The sequence below is a fragment of the Dasypus novemcinctus genome, chromosome X, assembly GCF_030445035.2.
Source record: "Dasypus novemcinctus isolate mDasNov1 chromosome X, mDasNov1.1.hap2, whole genome shotgun sequence".
NCBI classification, from domain to species: Eukaryota; Metazoa; Chordata; class Mammalia; order Cingulata; family Dasypodidae; genus Dasypus; species Dasypus novemcinctus.
The window spans coordinates 130,164,526-130,182,341 of record NC_080704.1 but is presented as its reverse complement, the minus strand read 5'-3'; the positions used below and the strand labels follow the sequence as shown (position 1 = coordinate 130,182,341).

Genomic DNA, 17,816 nt, shown 5'->3' with positions numbered 1-17,816 from the left:
AGGCTTAGATCCCACATGGCTGATGGATGCAATTCTCCTGCTTGCAGTTGTAGGCACTCTTCATTCCCTGGTGGTGGCTAACCATCTTTACCTCCCTGTTAGCTGACCTGGGTAAGTCCAACAAACCAGAGAGTAGATGTTGCAACTCTACTGAGTTTTAGGGCCCAGCTGGCACATGGCCAGTCCAGAGTTTCAAGTCTCCTGAGTATACACCAACTTCAGCTCTAACCACAGGTTCAGTAAAAGTGACAGAAAAGGCATGTGTAGAAAGGTCACATCTGAGTCCAACTCTTATCACACCCAGGAGCACAAATTCCAAAGTAGGGCCCACTAGCAAGACAATGAACTCGAGAGTCATTTGCCATGACCATAGAACCTGCATGTCTCCGTAGCCCTCAGGAGCACCAGTTCCTTGGGTTGTATCTACTTTAGCTGTCTCTGGGATCCTGCTGAGACGTATGTAAGTGTGACCCCTCTTATGACCTCTTAACTCATTTTGAAGTCTCTTAGCCATATAAACTCATTTGTCTTTATCAGTTCCCCCTTTTATTCAAGGTCTTTTTCTAATTGCATTACCAGGTGGTGATTGGTAGTAATCCTTGGTGCCAGGGAGGCTCATCCCTGGGAGTCATCTACCATGCTGGGGAGAAGGTAATGCATTTACCTGCTGAGTTTGGCTTAGAGAGTGGCTGCATTTGAGCAACATGGAGGCTCTCAGAAGGTAACTCTTACACACCCTGAAGCTCTAGGCCTAGTTGAAATTTCAGGCACACAGGCTCATAAGCATAGTCATCAGTATGAAGGGCTCATCATTGCACCATCCTTCTTCACTGGTCTTTGCCCTTGCACTTGGGGGATTGTTGCTGTTCCATTGGGGAATGTGACAGAGTTCGCCTGGCTAGGAACTCAGCACTTGCTCCATTGTCATTTGTAACTCTACCTACTATGAAAAACCCAACGAATATATGAACATTTTTATATACCCAATATACATGCCCTGGAGAACTCCTTACCAACCATGTGCCCCCCATCAATAACACCCCATACCAGTGTTCCTCCCCTGCCATAGTTGAAATCCTCTGTGGTCCAAAACTTCTTAAAAAATGAAGCCTAATATATTGCCAAATTCAATTAGTAGGAAAATGAAATAGTAATGATAGGTATAAGGATTAGAAATAGAATAGATACTAATTTAGAGAAACTAAAATAAAGTAAAAAATAAATTGGGGCATTTAAAAATGAAAAATATCATAAAACTTTGTTTTTGACGTTTTGCCTTTCATCACTGTAATAGTTGTTGCACCGTATGTACAGTGGCAAGACAGTCTCTTTCATTCCTTCCTGTGTCTGCATCCTTTTATTTTAATTTATAATTTTGTCTTCAAAAAAGTATTAGATAACATTAAAGCCACATATACAATATAGGGGACTCCCATATATCCAATATCAAACCCTTTTCCGCCTTCCCCAGCAGTGGTCTTTTTACATGTTTATGCTATATTTGCTACAGCTGATGTACAGATATTGAAACATACCTATCAACCATGGTTCCATTTTGGTTTACATTATGGTTTATATTTTAGACTGTACACTTTTCTGAATTTTTAGTTACATTATGGTTTACATTTTAAACTATATATTTTTATAAATTTTTGGTGAAATATAACATGTCCTATATCCTTCATTGCACAATCTTGTGGAACACTTCTATTGCCCCCTAGTTACCCCTGCTTTCATTTATTCCATTCTTTCCCCCTCCCCTCAGGGCCCACAGTGACAACAAAGCTTCACTGCTTGAAGGACCAGATTCATAGATACTTGGAACAGTGATGACGGCTTGACTCAGTAGACTGTCCTCTCCCACTGGGAGCCACCAGTACTCTCTCTTTTTTTTTTAAAGACTTTATTTATTTCTCTCCCCTTCCCCTCCACCCCCCACACCTCGGTTGTCTGTTATCTGTGTCCATTTGCTGTGTGTTCTTCTTTGTCCACTTCTGTTGTCAGCAGCATGGGAATCTGTCTCTTTTTGTTGCGTCATCTTGCTGTGTCAGCTCTCCGTGTGTGCAGCACCATTCCTGGGCAGGCTGCACTTTCTTTCGTGCTGGGTGGCTCTCCCTTACAGGGTGCACTCCTTGCACGTGGGGCTCCCCTACGTGGGGGACACCCCTGCATGGCAGGGCACTCCTTGTGTGCATCAGCACTGCGTGTGGGCACACAGGTCAAGGAGGCCTGGGGTTAGAACCGTGGACCTCCCATGTGGTAGATGGATGCCCTATCCATTGGGCCAAGTCCACTTCCCCACCAGTGCTCTCTTGAGACACCCTTCCCTCTGTCTGAGAACATTAGGCTCCGCAGGATGTGTGGACACCTTCCCACTCATTGTAAGGTTCTCCACCCAATGATATAACACACTATGACAAGATGAGCACTCACATACTCCCTAGAAGCCTGCCCCTATGCCAGATGCCTCCCGTTAATCACCTTAAACAAATAACCCTTCCTTATTATATTTTCTAAAGAGTTTTCTCAACATTATGGTTTCAACCAAATATTTGACAATCTCCCATGTTCATCTGCTCACCCCAATTCCTCTGGCCGTATGTCCCATCCTTCCAACCCTTGACCCCTTCAAGCCTGCAAAGCCCCACCCAATAGTATCCCTATGCCCCCATCTTATCCCTTCTCTGCATAACTACTTATCTCCATTTTATCATGGATTTCACCCATGTAGGAGTCAGCTCACAACCTTTCTCCCCCCCGCCCCGATTTCCTGTAAGCCCATAATCCAGTCTCTAACTCTCTGAGACATCTTGATTTGCTTATTTCATGTCGGAGAGATCATGTAGTATTTGTCCTTCAATGCCTGGCTTGCTTCACTCAACATAAGGTTCTTAAGGTTCATCCATGTTATCCCATGTGTTAGTACTGTATTCCTTCTTACAGCTGAGTAGTATTCCATTGTATATATATACCATTTGTTTATCCATACACCTGTTGATGGGCATTTGGGTTGATTCCAACTTTTGGCAATAGGAAATAATGCCGCTATGAACATTGGTGAGCTTATATTGGTTAGTGTCCTTGTTTTCAGTTCTTCTGGGTATATACCCAGCAGTGAAATTGCTGGGTCATATGGCAAATCTATAGCTAGTTTTTTTTTTTTTTTTTATATTTATATTTATATTTATTAAGCAATAAGTGAACAAATATACAATAAGAGACGAGGGGAGAGCCTTCAATGGTTTTCTTTAGGAATAATAATTTTTAAAAATCAAATAACTTTACCACTTTAAATTGCCTGGGACTGAAGCTGCACCTGGATAGGAATATAATTTTCATGCCATGAAAAATTAAGTAGTGAGCTCTTTTTCCCTCCATCCCTTGAACACGTTTATAAACTTCAGTGGGGGTAAATTCCATCTAATGCTCTCAAAACCATTTCTCATTTCATAATTAACCCAAATCATGCACACGACTGCAAGAGGAAATAAACAGAAATCTTTAAGCATAAATAAACCATAATGGATTGTTAATCTTGTATAGTCAACCCAGCATTATGGCTAATTTAATCTTTTAAACACTTTATGGAAAACAGCTGTCACGCTTTCTTGGAAAAGCCCACAAGGCTTCAAGAACTTGGTGAGCATAAACCTGAAGGCATAAAACCTTGACAGGCAGGGCCCCATCAGGCCCCGCTTGAACTGTGCACATTTCTTCACACCCATGAAAAGCAGGAACACAGATCATCTTCACTTCCTCCCACTCTGCACCCACATCACAATATCTTGCAGGAGGTTGTTTCGGTTTTCCTTGGTAACATTAAACACCTTCACGTCGTTTCTGTTTCTTATTTCTTCCACTAGCGCCAGTGGCTTTCCTTTAGGGACTGGTATTGTACCAAGGATTATGATTCCTGGGGTGGACAGTGTCTGATGAACAGCTTGGATGAAATTCTGACTGAAGAGCTCCATTTTCCCAATTTCATCAATGACACACACTCTCTGCCCTGGGCCACTGCTGGAATCTGCATTCCTCAAGACAGGAAGCGCCAACTGCTCAAAGGCAGGCAGATCCACCACATACTGCCCAACTCGGTATTCGCGTTTTCCAGCAGGAGGTGCTGCCCTGGCGGCCCCGTTAGGAACACGTGCCGGGCCATGCCCGCCCGGGTCGCGGTCCGGGTGACCTATAGCTAGTTTTTTGAGGAACTGCCAAACTGTCCTCCAGAATGGCTGGATCCTTCTGCATTCCCACCAGCAGTGGATGAGGGTTCCCATTCCTCCAGCTCCTCTCCAACACTTGTAGTCTTCTGTTTTTTTAATAGTCTCCAGTCCAATGGGAGTATCTCATTTAGTTTTGATTTGCATTTCCCTAATAGCTAGTGATTTTGAGTACCTTGTCATGTGCCTTTTAGCCAGTTGTTTTTCTTCTTTGGAGAAGCATCTGTTCAAATCTCTTGACCATTTTTTAAATGGGTTGTCTTTATATTTTTGAGATATAGGATTTCTTTATGTATGCAGGACATTAGTCAGCCATCAGGTATATGGTTACCACATATTTTCTCCCATTGGGTAGGCTGTCTTTTCACTTGCTTGACAAACTCCTTTGAGGTGCAAAAGGCTTTAATTTTGAGAAGGTCCCATTTATCTATTTGTTCTTCTGGGGCTCGTGCTTTGGGTGTGAATTCCATGAAGCCATTTCCTATTACAAGGTCCTGTAGAAGCTTCCCTACATTGTTTTCCAAAGTCTTTATGGTCTTGGCTTATATTTAGGTCTTTGATCCATCTTGAGTTCTTATAAGGTGTGAGATGGTAATCCTTTTTCGTTCTTTTGCATATAGATATCCAGTTCTCCAAGCACCATTTGTTGAAGAGGCCATTCTCTCCCAGTTGAGTGGCCCTGGTGGCTGTGTCGAATATCAGATGACTGCATATGTGAGGATCTATATCAGAACTCTCAATTCAGTTCCATTGGTTAGTATGTATATCTTTATGCCAATACCATGCTGTTTTGACAACCATAGCTTTGTAATATGTTTTAAAGTCAGATAGTGTGATTCCTCCACTTTCAGTTTTCTTTTTCAATATGTCTTTGGCTGTTTGGGGCCTCTTTCCTTTCCAAATAAATTTCATAGTTAGTTTTTCTAGTTCATTAAAAAATGGTTTGTTGATTTTTATTGGGATTGCATTAAATCTGTAGATCAGTTTAGGTAGGATAGACATCTTAATGATATTTAGCCTTTTTATCTGTGTACAGAGAATATTCTTCCATTTATTTATCTATTTATTTATTTAAAGATTTACTTAAAGATTTATTTTTTTTATATCTCTCCTTTTACCCCCCATTGTCTGCTTTCTGTGTCCATTCGCTGTGCATGCTTATGTGTCTGCTTGCATAATCAGGCGACACTCAGAATGTGCATCTTTTTTGTTGCATCATCTTGTGTCAGCTCTCCGTGTGTGCAGCGCCACTCCTGGGCGGGCTGCACTTTTTTCGCATGGGCTGGCTCTCCTTGTGGGGCACACACCTTGCACATGGGGCACCCCTACACAGGAGCACCCCTGTGTAGCGTGGCACTCCTTGTGTGCGGCAGCACTTCACGTGGGCCAGCTTACCACACGGATTGTGAGGCACTGGGGATCGAACCCTGGACCCTCCATATGGTAGAAGGACTCTCTATCAGTTAAGCCACATCCACTTCCCCTCTTCCATTTATTTAAGTCTCCCTTGATTTCCTTTAACAGAGTTGTGTGGTTTTCTATATATATGTCTTTTACATCTTTAGTTAAATTTATTCCTAGGTATTTTTTAATTTACTCTTGTAAATGGTATTTTTTTCTTGATTTCCTCCTCAGATTGCTCGTTCTTGATGTACAGAAATGCTTCTGGTCTTTGGACATTGGTTTTATAATGTGCGACTTTACTGAACTCATTAATAAGTTCTAGAAGCTTTGTTGTAAATTTCTCAGGGCTTTCTATGTATAGGATCATGTCTTCTGCAATAGTGAAATTTTGACTTCTTCCTTTCCAATTTGGATGCCTTTTATATCTGGTTCTTGCCCCAGTACTCAAGCAAGTACTTCTAACAGTGTTAAATAGGAGGGGCGATAGTGGGCGTTGTTGTCTGTTTTGTTCCTGATCTTAGAGGGAAAGTTTATAGAATTTCACTGTTGTAAATGATGTTAGCTGTGGGTTTTTCACATATACCCTTTATAATGTTCAGAAGGTTTCCTTCTATACCTATCTTTTGCAGTGTTTTTATCAAGAAAGGGTGCTGTATTTTGTCAAATGCTTTTTCTACATCTATAGATGTGATCATGTGATTTTTTTCCTTTTGAACTGTTTGTGTAGTGTTGTGGAAGTTTGATATTATTGATGAATTCCAAAAGGAAACATTGGATTATATTTGTAAACTGGTCTTTTCCTCTGGGCATAATACTGTGTTTTATATATGTGTCATTAGGGCGTTGAGTATCCACCCCTTGATGGGTGAGGACTCTCAGGTAAAAGTCATAGCAAAGGATAGATTTGAGGGTTTTTAATGTTGGAGTTTTGATGCCGAAGCCTTAAGCTGGAGCCCCAGGAAGTAGGCACATAGAGGAAAGAGAAGCAAGCCTCAGGAAAGGAGGAACGCAGGAAGCCTGGACCCTTGCAGACGTCAGCAGCCGTCTTGCTTAAACACGTGAAAATAGACTTTGGTGAGGGAAGTAACTTATGCTTCATGGCCTGGTATCTGTAAACTGCTACCCCAAATAAATACTCTTTATAAAAACCAAGGAATTTCTGGTATTTTGCATCAGTACCCCTTTGGCTGACTAATACAGAACTTGGTACAGAGGAGTGGGGAAGTGCTTTTGCAATTACTGAAATGCTGAAACAGTTTTATAAATGGGTAAGAGGTACTTTTTGGAGGAATTGTGAGATGCTTGATGGAAAAGGCCTAGATTGCTTTGAAGAGACTGTTGATAGCAATATGGAGGCTAAAGAGACTTTTTAAGATGCCTTAGAAGTAAATTATGAAACTGTTATTGGAAACTGTAGGAAAGGCAATCCATGTTTTAAAGTGCTGAGAACTTAGCAAGATTTACTCATGGTGTTTTATGGAATGCAGAATTTGAAAATGGTGAGCCTGGGCATTTAATTGAAGAAATTTCCAAATTAAACCAGGAGAATGTGGCTTGGCTTCTGCTTACAGCTTATAGCAAAATGCTAGATGAGAGAGAGATGCTGAGGACTGAACTGTTGGGTATAAAGAAAACAGAAACTGATACTGGAAATTCCAAACCTCTGGAAATCAAGATCCCAGATGAAAGTGTCCCATTGAAGGACTTAACTAAACATGGAACTGTTAAATCAAGATTAAAGATGCAGTTATCTAGGAGAGACTTGTTGAAAGTCTGGCAGCTTGGACCCCTGCTTCCTCCATGCTAAACCAACAAGGTTTTTGAGAGAACTGTATGAACAAAACCATTGTTAGCCTGGAATAAAAAGGACATAGAAAGGAGAGATTGAAGGAAAAACAATTTTAACAGGAAAACCATGGAAGCTGAGATCTGGAATTAGAACATCACCTTGGGCCACGTGAGGAACCCCACCCATGTGTACAGAGAGGGTGAGTTTGCCCTAACAAGAGGGCAAACTCTTGCTTCAAACTCATTGAAGAGGGTGGATGTTCCTGTCCAATGTTCTGGGAGACTTTCTGTCCCAGGGTACAGAGAGGCTTGAACACATTCCCCAAGGATTATGGTGGTTTAGGTCAGCACCCCACAGTTCTGAGCGGGGTGGACCTGTCCCCTAAATGTTAGGGAAGGCCAGGTGGTCAACTCATTGCTCTGAGAGGGTTAAACCTGTATGCCAAATGTTAGGGGGAATGTTGTCTTCACTTCACTGTACTAGGGGGGTTAATACTCTAACCCAAAGATTAGGTAAGGTGTGGCAATCACCCCAACATTCTTGGAGGGAGAGGGCTGGAGGTTGGTTGACACCCAGATGCTTGGTGAGGGTGGAACCAAGAAAACGGCCATTGGGCAAGCCAGCAGAAAGGGTGGGTCCCCATATAGCCCCAAGGAGAGGAAACCATCATCTTAAGAATGACTTTCAGACTGAAATTGAATGTAGGATGCCCTGCAGGTTTACTGAACTATAGTGGACCCTTGACTCATGTTTCCCTCCTATTTTCTCCTAATTGTAATGAAAATATTTTTCCTTTGTCCATTTGTGTATTGGAAGTAGATGAATTGTTTTGAAAGTTTCAGAGGTCTATAGCAGACAGGACTTTGCCCCAGCACAAACTGTATTTCTTTAAATTGATTGTGATATGATTTAGTACTTGCTTTGTAACTGATTTAAGGTTTTTGGTTTTTTAAAATATTGTAATGTCTTTTTGGAATTCAGAGGGTGGAGTGTAGCAGTTTGATATAATTGATGAATTCCAAAAAGAAATATTGGATTATGTTTGTCAGCAGGTCTTTTCCTCTGGGGTCACGAGCTTGTATTGTCTTCTAGGGTGTTGAGTACCTACCCTTTGGTGGGTGGAAACTCTCAGATAAAAGGCATGGCAAAGGACAGAGTTGAGGGTTTTTAATGTTGGAGTTTTGATGTTGGAGTTCAATGCTGAAGCCTTAACCTGGGGCCTGAGGAAGTAAGCACACAGAGGAAAGAGAAGCAAGACCCAGGAATGGAGGAACCCAGGAAACCTGAGCCCTCACAGATGTCTGCAGCCATCTTGCTCCAACAAGTGAAAATAGACTTTGGTTAGGGAAGTAACGTATGATTTATGGCCTGGTATCTGTAAGCTGCTACCCCAAGTAAATACCTTTTATAAAACCCAACCAATTTCTGGTATTTTGCATCAGTACCCCTTTGGCTGACTAATACAAGATATTACATCAAGTGATTTTCTTTTTTTTTTTTTTTAAAGATTTATTTATTTATTTAATTTCCCCCCCTCCCCTGGTTGTCTGTTTTCTGTGTCTATTTGCTGCGTCTTGTTTCTTTGTCCGCTTCTGTTGTCGTCAGCGGCACGGAAAGTGTGGGCGGCGCCATTCCTGGGCAGGCTGCTCTTTCTTTTCACGCTGGGCGGCTCTCCTCACGGGCGCACTCCTTGCGCGTGGGGCTCCCCCACGTGGGGGACACCCTTGCGTGGCACGGCACTCCTTGCGCGCATCAGCACTGCGCATGGCCAGCTCCACACGGGTCAAGGAGGTCCGGGGTTTGAACCGCGGACCTCCCATATGGTAGACGGACGCCCTAACCACTGGGCCAAAGTCCGTTTCCCTCAAGTGATTTTCTTATGTTGAACTATCCTTGCATACCAGGGATGAAACCCACTTGGTCATGGTGTATATTTCATTTCATGTGTTTTTTAATATAATTAGCAAGTACTTTGTTGAGGATTTTAACATCTATGGTCATTAGAGATATTGGTCTGTAATGTTCCTGTCTTCTGGTGTCTTTGTTTGGCTTTGGTATTAGGGTTTTGTTGGCATCATAGAATGAGTTAGGCAATGTTCCTTCTATTTCAGTTTTTTGAAAGAGTTTAAGCAAGATTGGAGTTCATTCTTTCCGGAATGTTTGGTAGAATTAATCTGTGAAGTCGTTTGGCCCAGGGCTCTTCTTAGTTGGGTAGTTTTTAATGCCTTATTCTATCTCTTTACTTGTGATTGGTTTGTTGAGATCATCAATTTCTTCTTTTGTCAATGTAGGGCTGCTTATGTCTTTCTAGGAATTTGTCCATTTACTCTAAATTGTCCTTCTTGTTAGAATATAGTTTTTCAAAGTATCCTCTTATGATAGTCTTTATTTCTGTGGGGTCAGTGGTGATATCCCCTTTCTCATTTCTTATTTTGTGCATTTGCATCTTCTCTCTTTTTTTGTTAGTCTACCTAAGGTTTGTCAATTTTTTGATCTTCTCAAAGAACCAGCTCTTTGTTTTGTTCATTTTTTCTAGTGCTTTCTTGTATTCTATTTCATTTAGTTCTGTTCCAATCTTTCTTCTTTCTTTCTTCTTTCTTTGTGGTTAGTTTGTTTGTTTGTTTTTAACAGTTCCTCCAAGTGTGCAGTTAGGTCTTCAATTTTAGCACTTTCTTCTTTTTTGATGTATGAATTTATGGCTATGAATTTCCCTCCCAGTACAGCTTTTGCTGTACTGAGCAAATCCCATAAGTTTTGATATGTTATGTTGTCATTTTCATTAGTTTCAAGGTAGTTTTGATTTCCTTTGAGCTTTCCTCCTTGACCCACCGTTTGTCTAAAAGTGTGTTGCTTAACTTCCATATCTTGGTGCCTAATATGGGTCTTTGGCCTTTTCAGATTTCCAGCTTCATTCCACTGTGGTCAGAGAAATTATTTTGTATGATTTCAGTCTTTCTGAATTCATTGAGACTTTCTCTGTGGCCTAACATGTGGTCTATCTTGGAGAATGGTCCATGTGCACTTGAGAAGACTGTATGTCCTGCTATATTTGGGTGTAGTGTTCTATATATGTCTATTAAGTCCAGATTCTCTAATATATTATTCAAAGTCTCTGTGTCTTTATTGATTTCCTCTCAAGATGTCCTGTCTAATGGTGATAATGGTGTATTAAAGACCCCCACCATAATTGTAGAGGCATCTATTCCTCCACTTAGTTTTTCCATGTTCACCTCATGTATTTTGTTGTGCCTGGTAAGGTGCATAAATGTTTATGATTGTTCTTTCTTCTTGAAAGATTACCTCTTTTATTAATATGTAGTGTCCATCTTTGTCTCTCACAATAGTTTTGCATTTAAAGTCTGTTTTGTTTGATATTAGTATAGATACTCCTGCCCCGTTTGCTTGTAAGATTGTTTTCTAGCCATTCACTTTCAACTTCCTTGAATCCCTGGGTCTAAGGTGGTTTTCTTGTAGACAGCACATAGATGAGTCATATTTCCTTATCTATTCTGCCAATCTGTGCCTCTTGACTGGTGAGTTTAATCCATTAACATTCAGTGTTACTACTCTCAAGGAATTACTTACATTAGTTATATTTTCTTTGGATTTGTGTATGTCATATGTTGGTTTTTTCTTTTTGTCTTTTTAGTTGTTCTTACACTCTTCTCCAACTCTTTCTCTCCTGTTTTTTTCTTTCCTCCTTAAGCCCTCTTGTTGGCATACTCTCTTAGTTTCTGTTTATCTGTGAATATTTTGAACTCTCCATCATTTTTGAAAGCCAGCTTTGCTAGATAGAGTATTCTGGGCTGGAAATTTTTTTCTTTTAATACCTTGACGATGTCATACCACTGCCTTCTTGCCTCCATGGTTTCAGATGAGAAATCAGCATTTAATCTTATTGAGCTTTCCTTTTATGTGATGGTTCTCTTTTTTCTTGCTGCCTTCAGTATTTTCTCTTTGCCTTGAGCATTGGATAATTTGACAAGTTTATATCTTGAAGTAGGCCTGTTGGGATTTATACTGTTTGGGGTGTGCTTCCTGGACTTGTACATCCCTCTCCCTCAATAGGTTTGGGAACTTTTCAGCCATTATTTCCTCCAACATCCCTTCTGTCCCCTTTCCCTTCTCTTCCTGGGATGCCTATAATATGTATATTTGTGCTTTTTATGTTATCATTCAGGTTCCTAAATCCATACTGGATTTTTTCTATCTTTTTCTTGAGTAATTCAACTAGATGTTTGATTTCAGATGTACTGTCTTCCACATCATTAGTTCTTTTCTCTGCCTCTTCAAATCTGCTGTTATTTGCTGAGAATGTATTTTTGATTTCTTGGATTGTGCCATTCATCACCATCGTATTTGTTATCTTTTTGTGTATGTTTATAATTTCTTCTGTATGCTCTCCAAGTGTTTTCTTAATATCTTTTATCTCTTCCTTTACTTCATTAAATTGGTCCATGATGTTTGTTTGGAGAGATTTGATTAGTTGTTCAATGTTCTGCTCCTCTTCCTGGTTTTTAGTTTGTTTATTGGGTTGGGCCATGTCTTCCTGATTATTGGTATGGTTTATAATTTTGTGTTGCTGTCTGGTCATCATTTTATCTTGATGGGTTTGTTCAATTGATTAGCTTCTCAGTCTAGTCTCAGGTTTTTTTTTAGGTGCTGTTTTTGTGTGTGTGTTAAATCTTCTCTTTGACACTTTGTTCTTCTCATTCTATTTCCTTGTTGTTCTCTAAGTTCCCTTGAAGGAAAATATTAGGGCCAGAATCCAAGTGCTGACACTTGGATTCTGCCAACCCAAGTTCCAATCATCCCCATTGTGTTTAAGGATTCCAGTTCAGTGACAGCAGATCCCACAGTAATATCTGACTTACAGAGGAGAACAACCACAGAGCTCTTCAAGGAAGATGCAGTTAGTCTCTCAAATTTATTCCTTATAATCCTGGTGAAAGGTGTGTCCACTGGACATTCCTGGGGTGAGTGAGCAGGACTTGCATGATACATCTCACTTTAACATTCCAGTCTCTCTAAGCCTTTGGATCCCCTCATCTGTATTACACCACAGCAATTCTAGCATTTTAACTTCAGGTAATGTTGTCCACCTTTTGGTCCATATTTTAGCCAACTGCCTGAACAAACTGTTAGAGCCCTTTCTAATCCCTCAAGGCACAACACTAAACCCAGAATCTCTGTTTAGCAGGCCTATGTCAATACATTTAGTCTAAACCAACTTTATATTCCTTCCACCATTATTCCTCATCCTTAATATCCAGTCCCACATATGTTCTCCTGATTTCTGTCTATATTAATTGGAAAACTCATGCAGTTCTTTTGGAGTATAGTGCACCTCTTCATGGGTCACACTTTGTACCTCACCTTTTGGGGCTTGTTAGGACTTCACTCTAGTTATGGGTCTGGAAGAAAAGAGGGGTGATGGGGGTGGGTCACGTAAAGAATTAGAAGTATCTTGTCAGCCAATTATCTCAGGGCATTCCATTGCAATTTCTTTTGGTGAAACAGGATTGATCTCTTCATACAGAGGAGTGAGAGCTTTTGCTCAGGGGAGATAGTTAAATGTTTACCAGGCACAGAAGGGCTAATTTCTTAAGGTGTAGGTTGAATGCAGATTCCTCAGGGCAGAATGGAGGTTAGGAAGCTGTTTCCTCACAGAAGGCTGAGGGTTTCCTCAAGGCAGTCTGAGGAGGAAGGGGATGGCTGTTTCCTCAGGGCAGACCATTACAGGTTTCTCTGGTAAAAATTCAGCAGAATCTAGGGTTTCTATTACCCCATCCCCATCATTATCAACCCTTATGTCTCCATTGAAATGTTCAGGATCCCGTGCCTTTTCAGTCAGTGCCCTCACTTTAACAAGAGACATCTTGCATGGTTGGGAATTTTATTTTATGTTGTAATTTAGCCACTCACACAATGAGACCCTGGGACCATTTTTCAGAAATCTCAAGTGCGGCTACACTAAGTAAAATTTTCTTTCAGGGTACACATAGAAACTTTCATGCCCTTCATGTGGTGTTTAAGTTGCAAATTTAAATACTTCATCTTATCCCTTTCTTTTATTACTATACCCAGTGTATGTAGGAACAACCAGCCAACATCGTTATACCTTTTAACTCCACAAAACTGTTTAGGTGTCAAAAACACTCCCACTCAGAGCCGTGCCTCTTACAAACATTTGAGTAAGTATCTCCAGTGGTGATATTTTACATATGTCTATTGACATCTCACATCATGGACTATCAATGCCATCTTAACTATTGAAAATGGAGTCATTAGTACCCTTTTACTTTATTTGTTTCTTGCGGTTCATTTTCCTTTTAGAATACATTGAGAGTACACTAAATCTAGAGAGGGAGAAAGCAACCCACCAAACTTGAAGTTTTTCTTTTCCTCTGAGCTTGTGCTGCCTGCCAGAGAAAATGGAGATCTTGCTCCCAACCCAAGACTAGGGCTGATTGTTAGACTGTAGCATGAGGATGCCAGCACTTAGTATCCTGCCTATTGGGCTGTTTTTCTGGACACCACCTCCAAGTCTGCAGCCTGTTTTCATCACTTCACTAACATACACTCTGGAGCAAATCTAATAAGTTCATCCTGATTTTTTTCCCAGTAAATACTTTTATGGTTTATGGTCTCAAGTAGTCACCTTTATAAATCTATATATATAATTTATTTTTAAAAGATACATAGATCACACAAAATATTATATTAAAAAATATAGGAGATTCCCATATGCCCCACTCCCCACACCCCCTACTTTTCCCACATCAACAACTTCTTTCATAAGTGTGGTATCAAATAGTCACCTTTTGATCCCATGACCTACAATTAGTTGTTCCTGCCTGAACAAATGGTAAAGTATTTCAAATTCGCAAGTAACAATCTACCTTGATTTGAGAGCCTCCCTACCACCACCAAATATCACAAAATCCACCTCTTCATAATTATACCACTAAAGGGAAAATGTAATTCCTTAGATGTTTGAAATTCTTCAGGAGAATATCTAATTATGTATTTGGTAGTTTTATAACATTTCATTTGTGTAGTATCTCCAAGGCATATTTTGATTACATACAGTTTTTCTCTAGCATTTTTACACTTCTTAAGTCAGTGGAACTTTATTCAAATCTGTTCTTTTTTTCTTTTTTTAAGACAAATTTCTGAGGCTTGCAAACCTTTCCTCAGGACTTACCATAATGTAACTATTTTAGCAATGCTTCAGTCCATCATATCAAAGTATTCCAGAAAATTAAGATCTAGGCTGCCACTCTCTACTACCAAGCACTTAAACAACAGCAAGAGAACCAGGCACTTAACTTTTAAGCTTTCTCTCAGTTCAGTCTCAGTATAACCAAGCATACATTAGTTACTTTTATAGTGTGTTCTGTGGGTGAATTAATCCTCTACTCCAAAGCCTCAATATTTACAAAGTCACTCATTTTAGTTCAGGGTTTTTGCTTTGTTTTAAATATGTTAAGGGATTGGTTAGTATATTAAACAGTTAACTGTATAATAGAAAAACACAGCATGCAACTCTATGCCACTGACATAAACTGTAAGAGGAGAAGCTGTTTCCTGTTGCTAAAATGTCAGGAAAATTAACCACCGTACCACCTCCCTTCAGCTCACCCTTACTGAGCATTTACTCTGAACCAAGCTCTGGACAAGGGTTATGGCACTGTCTATATCCATTCACTTTTTTTGTTGTTATATGAAGTTGTGAGCTTACAAAACAATCATGCATAATGTGCAGAATTCCCATACATCACCCCTCCACCAACACCTTGCATTGTTGTGGAACGTTTATTACAGATTATAAAAGCATCATCACAATATTACTACGAGCTATGGTTTATTTTGGCTGTTGCATGTATACCGGGTCCTGAGCCAGGCCAAGTGGGGAGTATTACAATGCCCAACCTGGCCCTTGTGCTGTAGGCTCTTGCAGACTGGCAAGGCAGATGACCCACCAAGGAGCAAGAGGCCATACAGTATGGAAGCAGACTAGCCCAGCCTCTCCGCTTACAAAGTGGCTTACATGTTGGCTGACCTCTCTGTATCTCAGGTACCACATCTATAGAATGATGGTATTTGACCCATGGTGGTTTTTTTTTTGTTTTTTTTTTTTTTTTTTTGCTTTAAAATTTTAATGTGGTGAAAGTTTGTTGTTGTGTTAATCCTAATCAGAATGATCTATTCTGAACTTCAGTGGAGTCAGAACCTTTTTTTTTTTTAATTTTTTTATTTTTTATTGACTTTGTAATAATATTACATTAAAAATATATATGTGAGGTCCCATTCAACCCCACCCCCCCACCCCCCCTCTCCCCCCCCCCAACAACACTCGTTCCCATCATCCTGACACATCCATTGGATTTGGTAAGTACATCTTTGGGCACCTCTAGTAATGCAGATAAAGCCCATGGTGAGTCCTTAGTCAATATCAGCTATTGCTAGAGTTAATGGATGAAGAACAAATGTAGTCAGTCTGTACCAAGGCCTACCCTGTGATTGATGATGCCAAGTAGAAAATGCAGCCACTATTTCTAAGCAGATGCAGGGACCTGTGGTGGAGCACAGACTGTGCTCAGTCATAGTGCTGACATCAAGTGGGAGTTCAATGTGCACCCAGGCCTGGCTAATCAATTCTCACAGCAGGCTTCTAAGAAGGGGCCATTATTTTCTTTTCCTAACAGAGGAAATGGATATTCAGTGACTTTCCCAAGGTCACAAAGGCAGAAGGAATTGGGCCAGGACTCAAACTTCTGAAGAGGCACTGTTCTTAGCAGCCTGTGGTAGAAGCATGTTTGGTATTTTGGATAGTGAGGTTCCCCTTGCATACAGAATGGGTCAGACTTTGGCAGTAGCTGAGCAGGCTGTGCGCAGAATCCCCGTTAGAGGATGTGGTATGAGCTGCCCCAGGAAGGATTACCTGCAAAGCTAATTTCAGGGAACTGCAACCCAGCCAGCATGGTCAGGAGAGTGAAGGCAAATTCAGTCTGGCCTAGAGAGGGAACATGTAGGGGAGCCTGAAGAGAACTATGCAGTGGATGGAAAAGTTTTTAGGTTGGGTCTAAAGCTCTATATATTGATCTTGTATCTTGCAACTTTTGCTGAACTCATTTATTATAAGCTTGAATAGTTTTCTGGTAGATTGCTTAGAATTTTCTTTATACAAGATTATGTCATCTGCAAATACTGATAGTTTTACTTCTTCTTTTCCAGTCTGATGAATTAAATTTAATTTAATTTAAATGTAATTTTCCTCTCTAATTGCTCTGACTAAAACCTCCAGTACAATGTGTAATAGAAATGACAAGAGCAAACATCCTTGTCTTGCTCCTGGTCGTAGAGGGAAAGCAGTCAGTCTTTCATGTTTAAGTTTATGTTACCATTAGCTGTTTTATTTTGTTTTTTTAAGTTGCCCTTTATCAGGTTGAGGAAGTGCGGCGGCTTGCTCGGTCGGTAGAGGTGGGATCTGGCTGCGGACGAGGGGTCGGTCCCGCTTGGGACGAGGGGTCGGTCCGGCAGCAGACAAGGGGTCGGTCTCACAGGGGTTGCACGGTTCGGCTGACAGGGTCGCCCGGCGAAGCCGGCGACGAGGGGGTCATCCGGAGAAGCAGGCGACGAACTGGGGACAAGGGAGGCCAGGCCCTTGTCGGGGGCTCTCAGGACTGGAGGGCACACGGCAGAAGAACTACCGCGGAGACAAGGTAAACACGCAAGTCCAACTTTATTGAGGGAGAGGCAACAGTTTTATAGGGGCTGGGGAAGGCTGATTGGTCGAAGCCATGCCCTGTTCTGATTGGTTGCCGGAGAAAGGTCAGTGGGAGGTACTGGACGGGGGAGGGGCAGTGGTTAGGGATTGGCTGTTGCTGTTGCTGGGGGAAGTGGCAGGGTTTAGGGATTGGTGGCTGCTGTTGCTGGGGTGGAGGGCAGACTTGAGTTTCCCGCCCACGCCTGGCTGTTGCTGCTGTCGGGGGGAAGGGAAGAGGGCAGACTGGATTTTTCCGCCCACGCCTGGCTGTTGCTGCTGTCGGGGGAGGGGAAAGGGCAGACTGGATTTTTCCGCCCACGCCTGGCTGTTGCTGTTGTCGGGGGAGGGGAAAAGGGCAGACTGGAATTTTCCGCCCTGCGCCTGCGCAGGGAGAAAGAAGACCTCGTGTGGCGCTATCTGGGAGGAGGGGCGGCCGCGGAAGCATGGCTGCCGAGAAGGGGAGACCCGAGGGCACTCTGCGCCCATGCCGAGCTCCCTTCAGGGGTGGCGGTGAGTCCGACCAGCCACCCTATTATGGGGGCAGCGGCTTGGCCTACCGCAGCCGCTCCCCCGCCAGGCCAGCAAACCACACTTCAGCCCGAGGGGTGACCGCAAGGAAGTACTGTTCTAT

At 41.6% G+C, this 17,816-nt stretch overlaps 1 protein-coding gene across 9 annotated transcripts in view; it reads left to right on the top strand.

The window, feature by feature from the left end:
• The window catches only part of LOC101411159 (rhox homeobox family member 2), a 104,402-nt gene that overhangs the window by 20,749 nt on the left and 65,837 nt on the right, over nt 1-17,816 (top strand). For 3 of the 9 annotated variants that reach the window (XR_011648022.1, XR_011648025.1, XR_011648026.1), the window contains exon 5: nt 4,841-4,973. The exons of 4 other annotated variants lie outside the window; for them this stretch is intronic. The gene's annotated coding sequence lies outside the window, so the exon portion shown is untranslated. Of the gene's footprint in view, nt 1-579; nt 722-4,840; nt 4,974-17,816 lie in introns of all 9 variants that reach the window. 2 more of the 9 variants (XR_011648023.1, XM_071213384.1) reach the window with 1 other exon arrangement.